The following is a 19,676-nucleotide window of genomic DNA, read 5'->3' as shown; positions in this document are numbered from 1 at the left end:
CCTTCCTTCCTTCCTTCCTTCCTTCCTTCCTTCTGCCTAATTGTTCTGGCTAGAATCTCCAGTACAATGCTGAATAGAAGTGGTGAAAACAGATGTCCTTGTTTTGTTCTTAATTTTAGGGGGAACATAACCAATCTTTCACCATTTTAAGTATGTTTTTAAGTATTGTGTTTTAACATCATTTTTTAGATGTTAGCAGGGGAGTTTTTATAGATGCCCCTTAGCAGATTGAGGAAGTTTTCTTCTCTTCTTGAATGTTTGTATCATGAAAGGGTGTTGGATTTTTGTCAAATGCTTATTCTGTGTTAATTGAGATGATTATGTGATTTTTCTTTTTTATTCTATTGATATGATGAATTACATTAATTGATTTTCAGATGCTGACCCAACTGTGCATTCCTGGGATAAATCCTACTTCATCATGCTGTACAATTCTTTTTATATGTTGCTGTGTTCAGTTTGCTAATATTTTTGTTGAGGAATTTTACATCTATATTCCTAAGAGATATTGGTTTGCAGTTTTCTTTTCTTGTGATGTTCTCTCTGCCTCTAGCCTTCTGAAGATCCCCCAGAGTTTGGTTCAGCCATCCAGGCTCCCATGCTTGGGCCAAATTATTGGCTACCTCCTGGGAAGGGCACCAAAGCACATCTTTACAAACATCTACACAAGTGCCTGGGGAGATAGGACCCACTGACATTGCTGAGTGCTATTCTCTCCTTTGACCCTCTCAAGAAAATGTTGTGAGTGCTATCATTTATGCCCATTGCATAGATGGGGAACTGTCCCTGGTAGATCTATGGGCTTGGTTTCCTCTAGAACATGCTTTTAATGACATCTTGATTGTGCAATGGACTGAATGTTTATGTCCTCCTGCAGATCCATGTGTTGAAATTCTAACTCCCAAGGTGATGATATTAGGAGGTGGGCCTTTGGGAGGTGCTCATGAGGGTGGAACCCTCAGGATTGGGATTATAAAAGAGTTCTCAGAGAACTCCCTTGCCCCTTCTGCCATGTGAAGACACAGTGCAAGGGCAGCTGTCAATGATCCAGGAAGCAGGCTCTCTTCAGGCACTGAATCTGCTGATGACTTGATCTCAGACTTCCAACCTCTAGAATTGTGAGAAATAAATTTCTGTTGTTTATAGACCACCAGGTCTATGGTATTTGGTCCGAGCAGCCTGAAAGGACTAAGACAAAATTGCAAAAATCGAGCAGCCTGAATGGGCTAAGTCAGATTTAATTTACTTTCTTGTTTTTATTTCAAAAGATAATGTAACAAACATCCCTACTTCCACTGCTCGGTTCTTGCTATTTTTCATATTTGCTTCCAGTTGGCTTTTCCTCAAAGAAATAAGGCATTAGAAATTAAACTAAAGCCCATTTAACCACTTCTCCCCAACTCCACAGAGACCACAACTCACCCTAGTTTTGGTGGTTAATCAATTCAATATTTCTTTATGTGTAAACATGTATCTAAAAATTGCATATGTTTTTGCACATATGTTTTTAATATTTTTATTTCAAACATTCAAATATTTACATAGCAGCATGAATTTGGAGTTTTTAGGCCATTATTTATTTTACGGAAATGGGATCATTTTATACATACTTTCCTGCCTTTTGCTTTTCTTATGTATCATCATCTTAAGGAAATCCCTATTATCTTGGCATGACTCTAATTCATTCTTTTTAATGCCTACATAACATGGATATTATCCATCCCTTTGCCTTTTGATGGGGATCTAGTGTCCTGTCACAGTGACCAATTGCGTGACAAGCACATATGTATTCTTAGGTAACAGTGTTTTTATTTTTGTAAGATACATTTCCAGGAGAGAGAGTGCCAGGTCAAAGAGTAAATATATATTTTTATCACAATGACTATTTCTGGAATGCACCTCCAAAAGCCTGAAATGATTCCCATTTCTTTTAGATTTGAACAAGAGTAACCACTTCCCCACACCTCCCCTGGCAGCAGATATCAACTCCCTTAAAATTTTTGCAAGTTTGACAATTAAAAAGTATCTTAGTGTTATTTCCATTTGCATAGCCCTGAGTTTGAGCATTTTTTTCATATGTTTAATAACCTTTTGGATTCGCTCTTCTGTGTTTGCTTATTCATGTCCTTATCCCAATTTAAAATTAAAAAATCATTTCTTCTATTTTTAACAGCTCATTAGTATATTGTAAATACTAACCCTCTGCTCTCTGGATTGCAAATATTTCCCTAAATCGATTACTTGTCTAAATTGAGTGTGTTATCTGAGCCAAAAACAAGTTTTAATTTTTATACCATCAAAAAATTTTTGACGATAAAAATTTATTTTTCTTTTTTGGCTTTGGGGTTTTTCAATTTAAGAAAATCACCTACATTTATGTTTGCAGTGGTTAAAAAGCCCAAGTGAGTAGTGTACTGCTGGGTTTGTTATGTAGAGCTGTGAGAATGTGTTTGGGTCAATTCAAAAATAATAAGAATAACACTAATAATAGTGTTGGTTAATATTTATTCCGGCCTTACTATATTTATCAGGTTCCGTAGAATCATTCATGCATTATTTGGCTGATCCTCAAAACACTCTGGGAGGTGGGTGCCATTTTTATTTCCAATTTATAGATAAAGAAACTGAGGTACAGAAAGGTTAAGTATCTTTCCCAAAAATACACAGCAGGTACTGGCTTCCGGACCCTTGCCCCCCTGCTCTGGAGTCCATGCTCATGACCACTGGGCATGTTGCTGCAGAGAGAAGTTGGGTTTGCACAGGCTCAGAAACAGCCTCTGGGAGAAAACAGGCCTGCTGTGGGCACAGGTGCTCAGAGGATGGCCAGTGTGAATTCATCAAGAAACCTGTCCTTACCAGGGAGGCAAGCTGTGCCTAGGATGGGTACAGCTAAGCCCAGAGAGGCACTTACCCCATGACATGGGACACAGAGGCAGGGGTGGTGGTTGGGGGCATTCCATTTGAGGCCTGAACATATGTCCATACAGCTGAATGGTCCAGTGATAACTGTTGGCTGGGTAGCTAGCAACCCACATTGTACCTGCTTGTGCTGGTTAATGTTATGTGTCAACTTGATGGGGTCATGGGGTGCCCAGATATTTGGCCATAAGTTATTCTGAGTATTTTTTTTTTTTAGACGACATGAACATTTTAATTGGTAGAATAAAGCAGATTGCCCTCTGTAATGTGGGTGGGCCACATTCAATCAGCTAAAGTCCCGAACAGAACAAAAAGGCAGACCCTTCCCCAAGTAAGGTGTGATTCTCCAGCAGAGTGCCTAAGGACTTTGTCTGTGCCTGGGCTCCGCCTGCTGGTCCACACTGCAGATCTGAGCTCGCAGTCCCCTTAATGACACGAGCCGATTCCTTATAATAAATAGTTTTCTATGTATGTACACCAATCCTTTTGGTCCTGTTCCTCTGGAGACCCTGACCAATAGACAGCTAGATTGAAAGTATTTGCCATGCTCCTTACACAGTATGCAGGGGAATAGTCTCTCGTTTTAAGGGGAGAGCATGTGTGAAGTTTCTTCTCTGCTGGGCAGAGGCCACTGAGTTATAGAGGCAAAGACTTTTTCTCTGGCAGCAGCATGAGAGATTTGGACTAGACGTGTGAAGAACTTCCAGAAGTGAAAGGTGCTAAGACAAATTCAAGAGGAAGGGTAAAAGGAGTTCTGTTTCCTTGAGGACATGGGTATTGAGACAAAAGGGCACAAGAAAGCTTTCAAAGCTTTCCGGAGCTTTTCTGGGTCTTTGAGAATGACCCAGAAGGCACAGTTGTTGCCCAAAATGTGGCCATCTAGAAATGATCATAGTTTCCTCCCAATGCTCAAGACTGAACACTCCGACAAGATTCCAGAGACGGTGAGGGGTTCCCAGGGTACGATTGTGTGGGATCACCAGGCTTGGGTGGGCTTCCTGGAGTGGATGCTTCCTTAGTCTTCGGTTGCTGTGGATATTGGGATGGACATGGGGCTGCAGAGGGCCTATGTCTTTTGTCTCCAATATCAACCCTCTGGTAGGCTGTTCTGTAGAGCTTAGAGAATCTCAGGACAGGGACAAGGGAGGGAAGGGATTTTGTGTCCCTCGAGTGTTCCAGGCCCAGGATACATGCTTTTCCTTTAGCGAGGCTGTTAATCCTCTCCTCTGAGGTAGGTGCTGCTTCCCCATTTAAAAGATACATCTTTGGGGGCACCTGGGTGACTCAGTTGGTTAAGCGTTCGATTCGTGATTTCAGCTCAGGTCATGATCTCAGGGCCATGAGATTGAGTCCCACGGTGGGCTCTGCGCTCAGTGGGGAGTCTGCTTCTCTCTCTCTCTGCCTCTCCCCCTCCCTCCCCTCCGCTCATGCACTCTCTCTCACCAAAATAAATAAGTAAAGCTTTAAACAAAACTACACATTTGTATTATTATTGCAAATTTACTGCTATTCTTTGTAAGATGGTTAAAGAACATGTAGGTATATAAAGTAAAAGGTGAACTCCCCCCTCCCATTCTACCCTTTATTCCCATCCTTGACAATGTAGAAGGCATCCTTTTAAACTTTCTGTAATATAGGTACAAGCATACACATATAGGGTTAAAAACATTTGTTTGGTACAATATATCTAACATAAAATTCACCATCTTAACAGTTATTTTTGAGTGTACTGTTCAGTGGCATGAAGTGCGTTCGCACTGTTGTGCAACCATCCCCACCACTTTTCCAGAACATTTTCATCTTCCCAGACTGAAGCTCTGTCCCCATTACACACTCCCCCTCCCCCCACCCCTGGCAACCACTCTTCTACTTTCTGTCTCTAGGATAGAGGTTTGACTCCTCCAAAAACCTCGCGTAAGTGGAATCATGCAGTATCTGTCCTTGTGACTGGCTCATGTCGCTGAGCGTCATGTCCTCGAGGTTCATCCATGGTGTAGCAGGTGGCAGGCCCTCCTTCCTTTTGAAGGCCAAAGGATATTCCCTTGTATGGACCAACCACATTTTATTTATCCATTCATCTGTGGAGGGACTTGTGGGTTGCTTCTCTGCTGTAGCTGTTGTGAATCATGCTGCCATGAGCATGGGTCTACAGCTATCTGCTCAGGTCCCTGCTGTCCATTCTCTTGGGCATATACCCAGAAGAGGAACTGATGAACCATGTGGTAGTTCTACGTTTAATTTTTTGAGGAGCTACCATTTTCCACAGTGGTGGCACAATTTTGTATTCCCATGAGCGGTGCACAAATGTTCTAATTTCTCCACATCCTTGCTAACTCCTGCTCCTCTTCCTGCTCCTCCTGCTCCTCCTGCTCCTCCTGCTCCTCATCTTCCTGCTCCTCCTCCTGCTCCTCCTCCTCCTGCTCCTCCTGCTCCTGCTCTTGCTCCTCCTGCTCCTCCTTCTCCTCCTCCTGCTCCTCCTGCTCCTCCTCCTCCTCCTGCTCCTCCTCCTGCTCCTCCTTCTGCTCCTCCTGCTCCCCCTGCTCCTCCTCCTGCTCCTTCTCCTCCTCCCACTCCTCCTCCTCTTTTTGGGTAAGAGCCACCCTAATGGGTGTGATGTGATAGTGCATTATGGAACATACAAGGTTTTAATTTCATAAAAGTGATACCTCACAATGCAAATCAGTCATCACATTTCCCCCGAAAAACAGCATGGCACCTTTTATGGGGCACATACCAGTCGCTTCTTTCATGGTCATTATTCTTATGTCACAGATGAAGAAACCACAGTCTGGTGAGGTCAGAGAGGACAGCGGATGCCTCTGGGAAAGGGCTGCAGAAGCCTCCCGTTCCAGCTGCTGGAGTTACATACTCACAAACCGCCCCAATGCAGTGCCATAGAACAACCACTGTGTCACGGCGTCTGTGCATCAGGAATGGGGACACTTTGTCTCTGCTCCGGACGTCTGGGGCCTCAGAAGGACGACTCAAAGGCTGCTATACTTTCTCCTGCTATGGCAACAAGTGACCACAAACTACAAGGTTTAAAATCACACACATTTATGATCTTACAGTTCTTACAGGTTGGAAGTCCAGTGGGTGAGGCTGGATCTGTGCTTAGAGTGTCACAAGGCCGAAATCAAGGGACCTGTCTGGGATCTTCTTGGGAGACCCCAGGGGAGAATCCATTTTTCCTGCTCAACCAGGTTGTTGGCAGAATTCAGTTCCCTGTGATGCTAAGACTGAGGTCCCCTTTCCTTGCTGGGCTTCTCAACTTCCAGAAGCAGCCTCCATTCCTTGGCTTGTAGCTCCATTCCTCTATTTCCAAAGCCAGCCACAGGCTTGAAATCTCTCCTGCCTCTTCCCCTGCTGCGTCTCTCTGACATCTCTCCGGCCGCTGGAGAAAGTTCTTGGCATGTACAGGGGCATGTGATCACAGCGGGCCCACCTGCGCAGTCCAGGCTGCTCTCCCGTCTCAAGCTCCGCGCCCTTAGTCCCACCTGCAGTCCTTCCTGCCATGCGACAGAGCACTTTCACAGGCTCCAGGGATTAGCACGTGGAGCTCTTTGGGGGCCATTATTCTGCTGGGGATGGGGCTCATTGGAAGGTTCACTCACACATGTCTGCTGGTTGATGTTGGCTGTTGGCAGAGACCTCACCGGGGCAGTCAGCTGGGACCCCCCACGTGGTCCCCCAGGCGACCTGGGCTTCCTTACAGCACGGTGCCTGTGTCCCAAGGGTGAGTGAGGAGAAAGAGAGAGAACGGTGGAGGGGAGTGGGGGGGGGGAGAGGGAAAGAGAGAGGGAGGGAGGGAGAGAGAGAGAGAGAGAAGAGCCTTATCATTTTTGTGTCCTAGTCCTAGCAGCCACATGGCATCACTTCTCTGTCCCCCATCCCTTGATGGGAAGTGACAATGTTCTTCAAGAGCCCATGGGACTGAAAATATCTTGGAAAATCCGGTCTGCCATACCCCTCTATTTAGCAGCACAATGACAGTAATAATAATAATAATAATAATAATAATAATAATAATAATTTCCAGTAGTGATAGTATTTATTGAGTTCTTACAAAGTGCTGGGCTGCATTCTAAGCATTTTACCTGCATTATGTCATTTTAATCATCACAAACACCCTGTGACATAGATACTCTCATTATTCACATTTACAGATGGAAACTGAAATGGGACTTCAGGAGACACTGAGACATAGAGAACTCAAGTGAGCTCAGGTAATAGGTTTGGGGAACAGATCTCTGAAGAGCTAGATGGGCTCGGGAAGTAGAGGGAAGAAAACCTGCTGGGAGGGTCTGGGATGAGAGCACCAGGTCAGCCCTGGTGGCCCCACACTTGAGCCAGGCTTTGAAGGATGGATCAGGTCCACAGCAGTAGTGCTGGGGGGAAGGATGTTCTACGTTTGAGGCACAGGCTAAGCAGAGGCGTGGCGGCCAGGCATCCCATGGTGACAGGGGAGATGTGGGTTCTTTTGCCTGGAGGAGAGGGGGTTGATGGGATGTTGGGGAGAGGCGGGGAGGGCCTGAAGTCAGCTGAGACATGCAGATTTCTGCTGGAGACTAGGGAGCTATGGGAGGTGTGAGAGCAGGGAGGGTGGCAGAAAAGGCTTTTCTGTTCTGCAGGACAGTCTTAGGGGAAGGGACAGCAGCTGGTTGGAGCTGGCCTGAAGTCTTGTCTTTATCTCCAAGCAACTCGCTCCTCCCCACTTTCTTCTCCTCAGTCCAGGAGGAAGGAAAGTGCTTTAGACCCCAGAGTTCCCCACAGGAACCTGCTGAAGGCCAGCTGGGCAGTAGGCCAGCCCGGAAGACACAGTGAGCTGGGCTGCTGAGATCCAGCCTTGGGTTTCCTCCCTCCCCTGATCAGTTGGGAGACACCTGCCTCGCTGTGCTCTGGGCATGGCAGGCGGGCTGGGTGTCCACCCAGGTTCTGTGTGGTTCTCTCTCTCTGTGTGTGCCCTCTGTCTTCCTTTATTCATTTTTTTCTTCTGTCCCAAGTCTGAGCCCCTTTCACAGATGAAGAAATGGAGGCACTGAGAGAAACCGCTTGAGGAAGCTGACTTCAGGGCTTTGGGGCAGTTGGTGTACGGAATTCATTCTCCTTATTTGCAAAATAGGGTTAAGTCAGAGTTGGAATAAGGATCCAATGAGACCATGCAGCTAAAGCATCTAGCAAATAGCGAGTGTTCAATAAACAAGCCCTCTGGAATTCTCTTGCACCCTGGGTCAAGGGCAGGAAGAGCTGCAGCCCCTTGGTCAGCGAAGGACAGGGTGGTGGGAAGAGTTCTGTTGGAGCATCAGGGATGGCCCTGCCCTCTTTCCTCAAACCTTACCCCCAGGTTAAGAACCTTGGCACCCTCTCCTTTCTCTCTTTGGGCACTGCCTTTTCCCTCTTGCATGTGATTCTCCTGGGACAGCCAATCAAAGATCCTGCCTTGCTGACCCAAGGCGGGTCATGTGACTCCAGCTGACCAATGAGGAGACCGCACCTGCCTGGAAGCAGTGATTGGTCCAGAACTGGGCATGTGATTCAAGGAGGACCAATCAGAGTTCCTTTGGGGGAGATGGCGAGTGGCCCTGGGAGAGAGGGTTTTCCTAAATCAGAAGCTGAAGATGGCAAAAGCACATGCTCCCCATCATTTGGAACAAATCTGCTTGATACTTTAACTGACAGAGAGGAGAGCAGAACTGAGACCTGGAGAGAGAGCCAGGTTCTTGAGGACATGAAACCTCTGGATCCAGCTGTGCCTGAAGGTGGCCTTGGGCTCCCAGTTCGAGGAGCCGATCAATGCTTTTTGCTTGAGCCAGTTTGACTTGTGTTCTGTGAGACAGCCCAAAGTGTCCTGCCTAACCTAGAGTCACACTCGGTGCCCCTTCCTCCACCATCCATCTGCCCATCATCTCCTGGCCATCTCCTTGCCTAACCTTGCTCCTCGCCATGGTTCAGGCTCTTAATCTACTTCTCTCCAGGGGTCACCAAGTGTGTGTGGGTGGGGGGAGGAGAAGAAGTGGGGAAGGAAAGGGAGATGCAGTGGAAGGAGGCAATGGAGCAGGGAAGCAAAGATGCACCATTCCAGTCAAGGGAGTCTGAGAACTGAGGTTCGGACTGCAGCAACCCCATGGATTTCCACAGCCTGCCTAGCTGACAGGCCACGCTGATGCCTATTGTCCTCCACCGGGTCCCTGTGGTGTCCCTGCCTTTAGCCTATTTATTTGAGAGGAGGAAAACTGAAGCCGACAGGGCAAGTGACTTGTTCAAAGTCACACAGCTAGGAAGTGGCAGAACTGGGGCTAGAATATGGATCTTTTGACTTTAAACTTCACCCCGGCGAAACCTCAGGTGTCAGAAGGGAAAGGCCCTCACCCAGGCTTCCAAATATGCAGATAAGAAAACCAGGGCCCAGATGGGAGAGACGCTGGGTCCTCGTCTCCCCAGTAGAGTGGGGATTAGGAGATGCAGGGCACAGGTGCACGCACCTAGACACACACAGAGAGCCAACACCCTTCTCAGGTGTGTGCTCAGGGGTGACTCAGACCATTCAGGGCGATGGGGAAGGGTAAAGCAGAGGCACGGTTAGGAGCATCAACAACAACTCCTTCAGAAAGTATTTAAAACAATGAAATGGTAGCGCGTGGCTTCCCAGGCAAAGCGCTGCCTCCTCGCCTGCTCCTCAGAGCCGCGGGGTCCCCTGACCACTGCCGTATCTCTAAATAATGCACGTCTGCCACGATTTCCTGACTCATCAGTTTTAGACATTATCTATTGATTTTCCGCTGTGATAGATGAGGATTCCCCTCACACTCACGGCCTCCTCTTATTAATGTTGGGTGCTTCTGCTTGTTCTCTTTCCAACTTTGAGGACTCTACCTCCCCCTCTGTTTCTTGGTCCCAAAATGCTGGCTGCCCCTCCTGGGATCCCAAAGCCCTTCTTGGTCAGGCGAGGCTCCCCTGCGGCTCCACAGACACCCCCCTCCTGATGTCCCAAGTGCATGCCCACGGGGACCTGTGGGTCACTGATGTCATAGGATCCTGGGTCTTGGGCTCCTTTTCCCACCACTCCATTCTTCCTCTTGTGTTCTGTCCCTCGGTTTGGCCTCTGCCACAGTCCCCTGCAAGGAGTGGGGGTGTCAGCCTAGCCAGTAGTCCTGCCACCTTACAGGGGACATTCAGCTTCTTGGGGTCCTGTGGCTGGCTGTCTCTGACACTGCCCCCCATCTTCCCCATCAGCACTTAGAAACAAATGAGGGTCTCCAGGGGGCTTTCTCTGATTACAAAATTATCTGGCTTCACTATGTTATTAGAAAAAGAGAGAACCAAAACACACCCAGGACAAACGGACGAATGACAAGTGTCAGCAGCCAGAGCCTGAACCTGCTCTCTGAGTTTGCAATTGCTTAGCACCCACCCCTTACCTTTAAAATATGAACAATGGGGCCTTTTGTGGGGGTTGTCGCTTCTGCTGGGCCCTTCTGAGTCACTGCATATACAGTGTGAGTCATTCTCCAGCTTGGGGGTATTTTGGGACTCGTGTTGTTTTCCTTACAATTGCAGAAAAATCAAATATTACAGAGGTGATAAAAAATACAGCAAATTCATATGACCCAGCTCAGTGTGTGTACAATTCTAGGGCTGGGAAGGAAGCTGCGGCATGAAGTCATTGTGAAGGGCTCTTTGGTCAGAGGGTGGGTAAGACTGAACACCAAGCATGACCCCTTTTTGCTGAAGTCAGATAAGAAGCTGAGTATGATAGCCTAAGAAATCTTATGCCAAAGATGGAAGGTGCCAGCCTCTTGATCCAGTTCCTGAGGGTTTAGGGAGGAAGGGAACGTTCTTCTCTCAGTGGGAGCTGTGCCTTCAGAATTCTCTAGTCTTTAGACTGGGTGTGTTGGGAGATGGTGGGGGTTGGGTGGAGGGTGGAGGGAGGGGATGGAGCTGAGGTTCTGCTTCCTCCAGTGGGCCAAGGCTTCACCTTGCAGTGTGCCTTGATGGAGCCCTCTTCTGTCAGGGGACAGGAAAAGATGCTGAGTGGACCTACGGGCCTCTGCAATAATGGAGAAACTGAGTCACAGTGTAGGAGGCTCCTGAGAGGTGTCATGGGGCCAGGACCTGACACGGGGATTAGCAATCACCTCCCTCCACCGGAATGTCTTTCTTGCTGTCACACTGGCTCTTTCATACCACCGACCTTAAATAACTCACTTCCCCTCTGTGGGCCTCAGTCTCCCCAACTGTAACCTTGCACTTTGATGATTAGTAAAGGCTGATTCAGCCCAGATGCTCTGCTTCTTTGAGGGGCCTCTGCTTATCAGACTCTGGACCACCGAGGTCAGGGCCCCTGTCCTTTGGGAGTGCGAGTCTGCAGGCCGTCGCAGGCAGGTCCTAGGGAGCCAGGTGTGGCCCAGGTACCAGGGGCTCCAGCAGTAATTGCATTCCGAGCACATGTGTACCTCTCCGAGCTGCGGGGCCTGTCTCTTTCTATTAGTTTAACAAGCCCTGGTATTAATGAGATTGCTCTATAATTGAACCTTTTCACGGGTCCCTCGGTAATGAAATTATGCTAATTTGCATTCAGCACCACCAGGCATCCATCACGCGGGATCAGCCGGAGCGGCCGGTGAGGCGGCGGGGAAGGCACCGCTAATTATCACCGAAATGAACAAACCCGGCAGTATTATTATTTTATCTTCTGCGCCTTCCCTTCCTCGCTGCCCACCTCTCAGGCCCCAGCCATATTTTTGTCTTCTCCCGCACGTGACCGCCCGGCCGGGTAGGGGACAGGCGGGAGGGGGCTGCGGGGAGGACGCCACGTCTCCACTGTGTGGCAGCATGGGCCCGGGAACGGCTCCCGCGGCTGGATGTGCAAGCACATCAGCATTGGTGCGCGGGGCTGGGCCGGGGCTGGGCCGGGGCCGAGCCCCTGGGCGGGCGAGCGTTTTCGTGCCTGTCTGCTTGCGAGTGAATGCCTGTCTCTGCAGGTCTGTCCGCTTGTGGAGCGTGTGAGCCTCTGTCAGTCTCGTGGCCAGGGGTGAGGGTCTCTGACTTGATGTCTGGCTGAGGACGTGTGTCTGAGGCCCTATGTGCGTGTCATTGCTTGCGAGTGTCCCTAGCAGAGTGGGAACTTGGGCAAAAATCCGTGTGGGAGCGGGTGGTGTAGACCTCAGTACATTTGTGCATGAGTCCGGGTTATCAGTGCGTGTCCGTAGGTGTGTGTCTGGGATGTGTGTGGTTGTATGTGTGGTGTGCAGGGTGCGTGCATCAGTGTGAATGGGGAAGCCGCGTGTGTCTCTCTGCCCGTGCCAGCATGTGAATTTCCGGGACTGTCTAGATGTGTGTGAACGCGTGCGTATGTGTCTGGCCACGTGTCTGGGAGCTTCCAGCTTTCCTGGGAAACCCAGTGGCCTGGGAATGGTGGCTCACTGAAGGATGCTGCATCCGGAGTGGCTCATGATGAAGCTACAGGGAAACTAGAAGGAGGAGGAGACGACAGGATGCCTCTCCCCATTTTCTGGGCGCCAAGGACTCCTCCTGGGCTCTTGGGTGGATCAAGAATGGTTGAGACTGATTTTCGGGCCAGGCCTCTTGGATGGTGGCTAGGAGGAGGAGTTTGATTTGATTTAGAGAAAAAAAATTGATGTTCCTTGCTAACCTGAGTCTATGCAGTAAGACTCACTCTGGCTTTACTGTGAAATATGACTCGAGTGTCCCTCTGTGCCAGGCCTCCTGGCCCGTGCTTGGGGGCTAGTGGGCTGGGAGGGAAGGAGGCCACTGCACCCCTCCCTGACTGTCTACCAGGGCAGGACGTGGTCAGCTGTGCCACCAATGGGTCATCTACTTTGGGCGAGACTCTCCCTTCTCTGAAACTCAGTTTTCCCAGCTATAAAATGGGAATGGGAGACACATTGGCTAATGTGATTTCTGAGATCTTTCTAGAAATGGAATGCCATGGCTCTAAGAGACTATGAACTCTGTTTCACAGCAGAGTGCTCTTACTGTGTGATGTTCAGGCTTTGGAGACATTTGCCTCTGACCTTGAGCAAGTTACTTAACTTTTTTTTTTATTATTATGCTATGTTAATCACCATACATTACATCATTAGTTTTTGATGTAGTGTTCCATGATTCATTGTTTGTGCATAACACCCAGTGCTCCATGCAGAACGTGCCCTCTTTAATACCCATCACCAGGCTAACCCATCCCCCCACGCCGCTCCCCTCTAGAATCCTCAGTTTGTTTCTCAGAGTCCATAGTCTCTCATCATTCGTCTCCCCCTCCGATTTCCCCCCTGCATTCTTCCCCTCCTGCTATCTTCTTCTTTCAAATTCTTTCAAATTCCTATCAACACAGATTTGTTTTGCCTGCTTTTGAACTTCATATAAATGAAATCACATATATATGTGGTCTTTTGTATCTGGCTTTCTTTGCCCAGTATCATTTTGTCTGAGATCCATCCATGTTTAGTGACAGCATTTGCTTAGCTTTACTTGCTGTGTAGCCCACAATACGTTTATAATTCACCTGTTAATGGATATTTAGGTGGTTTCTGATTTGGGGTTATTATGACTAAAACTTCTATGAACATTCTTGTATATGTATTTTGGGGGCATGTATATCTTCACCTACCTTGGTTAAACACACCCTTGGAGTGGAATTTCTTGGTCATTGGGTAGTATATGCTTACTTCAGACATTCATCTAGAATGGTTGTACTGATTTATATTCCCCACCAACAAGGTGTGAGACTTCTAGTTGTCACAGATTTTGCCAATATTTGGTGTTGTCAGTCTTTAATTTTAGTCATTATAATGGGTGTGTAGTGTTATCTCATTGTGCTTTTAGTTTGTATTTCCCTGTAAGTCAGGGATGTTAAGCACTTCTTTGTATGCTTATTGGCTGTTCATACATGATCTTTTGCAAAGTATTCAAATCCTGTGTCTTATTTACGGGATTGTTTGTATTTTTATTATTGGGTTGTAGTTCTTTATATATCATGGCTACCAGTCCTTCATCAGGTATGCTTTCCAAATATTGTTTCCCAGTCCACCATTGCCTATTAATATTCTTAATGATGTCTTTTGATGACCAGATTTTTTATGTGATGGAGTCTAAGTTATTATTCTTTTCTTCTAATGCTACTACTTTCTAGTACTTTTGCTACTTTTTTAATAAAACTTTGCCTACCCCAAGTTAGTGAGGATATTCTCCTGTGCTTTCTTCTACATTTTTATAGTTTTGCTCTTACGTTTAGGACTATGCTCGGAGTTTTTGTGTATGGTGTGAGGTAGGGGTTGAAGTTTCTTTTATCCTATGTGTTTATCCAATTGTCTCAGCACTATTTGTTGAAAACATTTTCCTTTCTTCATTGGATTGCCTTGATAACTTTATTGAGAATCAATCAGAATCAACTCGTACATTTATACCAAAATAAACTGCCTATAATTTTGATTGATATTGTGTTGACTCTTTATATTAATTTGGGGATAACAGACATCTTAGGTATATTGATTTTTCCACCCCAGAACATGGTGTATCTCTCCATTTATTTAGGTCTTTCATTTCTCTCAACACTTTTGTATTTTTCAGTTCAGAGTTTTTGTCCATATTTTGTTATGTTTATTTCTAATTGTATCTTATTTTTATATTATTGCAAAATGTGTGATTTAAAATTTTTATTTTACAACTGCAGTATTTTATTTACTACTATATAAAAATATAATTGTTTTTTATATGTTGATCTTACGTCTGCAGCCTTACTAAATTCCCTTATCAGTTCTAATGGAGTTTTTGGTAGATTCCTCAGGATTTTTCTATATATACAATTATGTAATCTGTAAATAAAATGCAGTTTTTCCTTTCCAGTATGTATGCCCTCCAATTCTTTTTCTTACCCTGTTGCACTGACTAGGAGCTCCAATAAAATATTGAATAGAATACTGAGAGCAGACATACTTGCCTTATTCTTGATCTCAGGGAGGAAGTATTCAGTACTTCACTATTAAGTATGATGTGTGTTGTAGAGTTTTTTCAAAGTTTCCCTTTATTAGAGGACATTATTTTTGTAGTTTGCTAGTTTGCTGCAAAGCTCTTGAGTGGTATTAAATTTTGTCAAGTGCTTCTTGTGAATCTATGGTTTTTCACCTTTATTTTGTTAATGTGGTATGCTTTTCAAATATTAACTCAATCTGGCTTACAGAGATAAATCTTACTTTTTTGCCATGATGTATTGTCCTTTTAAAATATTGCTGAATTCTGTTTGCTAGTATCTGTTAATTATTTCTGTGCATAAAAAGGAGATTGTAATATTGCACAACTTTCTTTTATTGTAGTATCTGTGTCATGGGTTTTTTGGTGGCATCTTATCTTTTTTAACTGTTAAAATATACATAGCATAAATTTCACCATTTTAACCATTTTAAAGTACACAATTCAGTGGCATTTAGTACATACACAATGTTGTGTGACCATTACAACTGTCTAGTTCTAAAATATTTTCATTACCCCAAAAGAAAATTCACATCCATTAAGCAGCCACTTCTTATTTCCTTCTGCCCTCTGGCCCCTGGCAACCAGTAATCTCTTTTATATCTCTATGGATTTCCCTATTCTGGGTATTTTATATAAATGAATTAAACAACACATGAACTTTTTTGCCTGGCTTTTCCTACTTATCATAACATTTTCAAAGTTCATCTATATTGTAGTATGACTAAGTACTTCATTCTTTGTTATGGCTGAATAATATCCATATTGTATGGGGCGCCTGGGTGGCTCAGTTGGTTAAGCGACTGCCTTCGGCTCAGGTCACGATCCTGGAGTCCCGGGATCGAGTCCCGCATCGGGCTCCCTGCTCAGCAGGGAGTCTGCTTCTCCCTCTGACCCTCCCCCCTCTCATGCTCTCTCTATCTCATTCTCTCTCTCAAATAAATAAATAAAATCTTTAAAAAAAAATATCCATATTGTATGGATGTCCAGTACTGTATGGATATGCTATATTTTGTTTATCCATTCATTAGTTAATGGACATTTAACTATTTCTACACTGTGGCTATCATGAATAGTGCTGCTGTGAACATACATGTACAAGCTTTTGTATGAAAATCAGTTTTCAATTCTCTTAGTATATACTTAGGAATGGAATTTCAGCATCATATGGTTATTTGATGTTTGACTTCCTGAGGAACTGCCTGCCACACGGCTTTCAAAGTGGCCCTCATTACGTTCTCACCAGTGTTGTGTGAAGGCTCCAAATTCTTTACATCACCAATCACTTGTTATTGTCCAGTTACAAATAAAGTAGTAGTCAAGCTAGGGGGGTGTGAAGTGCTATTTTGTTGTGATTTTGATTTGCATTCCCTTAGCCTAATGACACTGAGCTTAATTTCATGTGATTATTGGTAATTTTCAGATCTTTTTCTGGAGAAATGTCAATTCGAGTTTTTGCCCACATTGGAATTGGGCTGTTTATCTTTTGGTTGTTGAGTTGTAAAATAATAGATGTTGGAAACCAGATCCTTATCAGATATATAATTTGTAAATATTGTCTTTTATTTTGTAGGTTGTCTTTTTCACTCTCTTGATGGTGTTCTTGGATGCATAAAAGTTTCTAATATTTTTTTTGTGGATTCTTTATAGAGTTTTCCATATATAAGATCATCTCATTTGTAAGTAGGTATAGTTTTACTTCTTCTTTCCAATTTTGAACACTTTATTTCTTTTTCTTAATTGCTCTGGCTAGAACTATTTCAGTATTGAATAGTAGTGGTGAAAGCAGAACCCTTATCTTGGTCCTTAGGAAAAAACTCTTAGTCTTTCACCTTTGATTATGATGTTAGTTGTGGGTTTTTCATAAATGCCCTTTACCATGTTGAGGAAATTCCCTTCTTATTTTAGTTTGTATCCTGAAAGTGTGTTGGAGTGTGTCAAATACTCTTTTCTGTATCATTCTATTAATGCAGTACATTATATCCATTGATTTTTAAAGGTTGAAACATCCTTGCATTCCTGTGTTAAATTTCACATGGTCATGGTGTATAATCTTGCTGGATTTGATTTGTGCTGCTGGATTTGATTTACTAGAATTCTATTAAGAATTTTTGCGTCTACAGTTTCTTAGATTGTTTTTGTCTGGCTTTGGTATCAGGGTAACACTGACTTCATAAAATGCATAAGGAAGTATTCCTTCTTCTTCACATTTTTGGAAGAATTTAAGAAGATTGGTATTAAGTCTTCTTTGTTTTGTATAGTTTACAAACAGTGAATCTATCTGGTACTAGACTTTTCTTTGTCCAGAGGTTTTAATTACTGATTCATTATCTTTACTTGTTATAAGTCTACTGAGATTTCTATTTCCTCTTGAGTCAGTTTTGATATTTTGTATGTTTCTAAGGATTTTCCCATTTCATCTAGATTTGTTGGTATGTAGTTGTTCATAGTATCCTCTTTTGATTCTTTTTATTTCTGTAACTAATAATTTCAGTAGTAATGTCCCAACTTTCATTTTAAATCTTAATTATTTATATATTTTCTCTCTTTTTTTCTGTCATTCTAGCTAAAAGTTTGTCAATTTTGTTGATCTTTTCAAAGAACCAACTTTTGTTCTTAGTGATTCTATTGTATTTTAATTTCCTACTTAATTTAGCTGACTCTAATTTTTATTATTTTCTTTCTACAGCTAGCTTTGGGTTTAGTTTACTCTTTTTTTCCTACTTCCTTAATGTGTCAGGTTAAGTTTTTGATCTGGGACCTTTCTCCTTTTTAAATGTGGGCATTGAGGGGATGCCTGGGTGGCTCAGTTGGTTAAGCACACAACTCTTGATTCAGCTCAGGTCATGATCTCAGCATTGTGAGATCAAGCCCCACCTTGGGCTCACACAATGGGCGTGGAGCTTGCTTAAGATTCTTTCTCTTTCAGCCCCTCGCTCTCTTAAAAAAAAAACAACAACAAGGAAAACAAAATGTGGGCATTGAAATCTATACATTTCCCTCCAGGCTGCTTTTGCCACATCTCATGATTTTTTGTATGCTGTGTTTTCATTTTCATGCATCTCAGAATATTTTCTAATCTCTCTTGTGATTTACTCTTTGATTTATTAGTTATTTGAGTGTGTTATTTCATTGCAAGATGTTTGTGGATTTTCCACTTTTCCTTTGTTACTGATTTGTAGTTTCAGTCTTCTTAATGGATGGAGCCTTTACTAATATATAATGTCCTTCTTTGTCTCATGTAAAAAATTTTGACTTAAAGTCTATTTTGTCTGATACTAGTTTGGTCATCTCAGCTCTCGTTTGGTTATTATTTGCATAATTTTCATCCTTTCACTTTTCACCTATTTGAGCCTTTGTATCTAAAGTCAGTGTCATGTACACAGCATAGAATTTGATCATGTTTTAATTGATTATGTCAATCTCTTCCTTTTAATAGGAAGATTTAATCCATTTACATTTACAGTGATTACTGATAAGGAAGGACTTCCACCAACTTGCTATTTGATTTCTGTATGTTCCTCAATTCTTCCTTAATGCTTTCCTTTCTGTTTTTTTCCTAGTGTATTCTTTTGATTTCCTTCTCATTGCCTTTTCTGTAAATTTTGCAAGTTATTTTCTTAGTGGTTACCATGGGGATTGCAATTAATTGTCTAACAGTCTAACTTGAATAGATACTGACCCAGCTTCAATGGTATACAAACCTCTGCATTATACAGCTCCATCACTTCCCTCCTGTATGCTGTTATTGTCAGAAATATATCTTTATGCATCATGTGCCTATTACCATAAATTTATAGTTATTGTTTTATACATTTGTCTTTTAAGTCGTTTAGGAAAGAAAAAGAAAAAGAAGCACAAGCCAGATATACAATAATATTGGCTTTTATATTTTCCTATGTGGTTACCTTTACTGGTGTTCTTTATTTTTTTCAAATGGCTTCAAGTTACTGTCTAGTGTCCTTTCATTTCAACCTGAAGAAATCCCTTTAGGATTTCTTGTAAGATGGGTTTATAAATGACAAACTCCATCAACTTTTGTTTATCTGAGAATATCTTGGTTGCTATTTCATTTTTGAAAGGTATCTTTGCCAGATATAGAATTCTTGGTTGACAGGTTTTTTTTTCTTTCAGCCTTTAAATACATTATCCTACTGCTTTCTGACCTCCATGGTTTCTGAAAGAAACCTGCTGCTAATTTTGTCGAAGACATTTTGTATGTAATAAGTCATTTCTTTCTTACTGCTTTCAAGTCTTTTAGTCTTTTGACAATTTGATTATAATATGTGTTGGTGGATCTTTTGGAGTTTTTAAATTAAATTAAATTAAATTTTATTATGTTATGTTAATGGGGAAATTGGAGGGGAAGACGAGCCATGAGAGACGATGGACTCTGAAAAACAAACTGAGGATCTTTTGGAGTTTATCCTGCTTGGGGTTTATTAAGATTCTTGGATGTGTAGATTCATGCAGTGTCATCAAATTAGGGAAGTTTTAGACCATTATTTCCTCAAATGTTCTTCCTATTCCTTTCTTTCTTTCTTCTTCTGAAACCTGCATTTTGTGTATGTTGGTATGCTTCGTGGTGACCTACAGTACTCTTAGTCCCTGTCACTTTTCTTCATTCTTTTTCCTTTCTGCCCCCCAGACTGGATAATTTCAATAGACCTATCTTCAAGTTCACTGTGTTTTTCTTTTGCCTGCTCAAAGCTGTTGTTGAACCCCTCTAGTGAATTTTTCCTTTCAGTTGTACTTTTCAACCTCAGAATTTG

This window comes from Mirounga leonina, unplaced genomic scaffold (assembly GCF_011800145.1).
Source record: "Mirounga leonina isolate KUSES-001 unplaced genomic scaffold, KU_Mleo_1.0 Mir_180, whole genome shotgun sequence".
NCBI classification, from domain to species: domain Eukaryota; kingdom Metazoa; phylum Chordata; class Mammalia; order Carnivora; family Phocidae; genus Mirounga; species Mirounga leonina.
This window is presented reverse-complemented; position numbering follows the sequence as displayed.